Source organism: Chrysemys picta, chromosome 18 (genome assembly GCF_011386835.1).
Source record: "Chrysemys picta bellii isolate R12L10 chromosome 18, ASM1138683v2, whole genome shotgun sequence".
Classification (NCBI taxonomy): Eukaryota; Metazoa; Chordata; order Testudines; family Emydidae; genus Chrysemys; species Chrysemys picta.
The window spans coordinates 8,268,931-8,269,633 of NC_088808.1; positions in this window are offsets into that span (position 1 = coordinate 8,268,931).

Below are 703 nucleotides of genomic sequence, written 5' to 3' on the forward strand. Positions count from 1 at the left end.
CACCCCTGGCACGTTCTTACAGGCACCTCCATTTCCTGCGTTGCCTCTGTCCACTGTGATTGCATCACTGCAAGGGCTAGGAAGGCGGTCTCTAAACCACAATGCACAACTGCTCCTTCTCTTTGCAGTGCCAGCTTCAGCCACAGGAGAGCAGGCCAAAGGCTATTTTGGGGGGGTGGGGAGGGTTCTCAAAGAGAGAACGCCAGCCCCTAAAATCCCACAGTCCCAGATGCTAACGCCAGCCAGGTTACCCTGCCCTCCTCTGACTTGTCAGTTTTGTCATCTGTAAAATGGGGATGGGACTAGGGAGTTCTTTTGTAAAGCGCTGTGCGATCAATAGATGAACAGGATAACAGCGAGGTATCATCTGGCTGGGATGATTTAGCTGGGAATTGGTCCTGCTTTGAGGAGGGGGTTGGACTAGATGATCTCTTGAGGTCCCTTCCAACTCTGATATTCTATGATTCTATGATTCATTTCCCCCTTCAAAAAGAAAAAAAGATGTCAGTAAATTGCAACAGCTCCAAGGGGGATTCAAACCAAGTCTAGTCAGATTAATTAGATCTGTCATTAAAATAATTTTAAACTGCTGCTATAACGCAGAAGGGGCTGAGAAAAGGATTCTCCCCCCCCCCCATACAAAAATCTCCCATGAGTCCTTCCCCCGTATGATGCACTACAACTCCCACAATTCTGTGCAAGC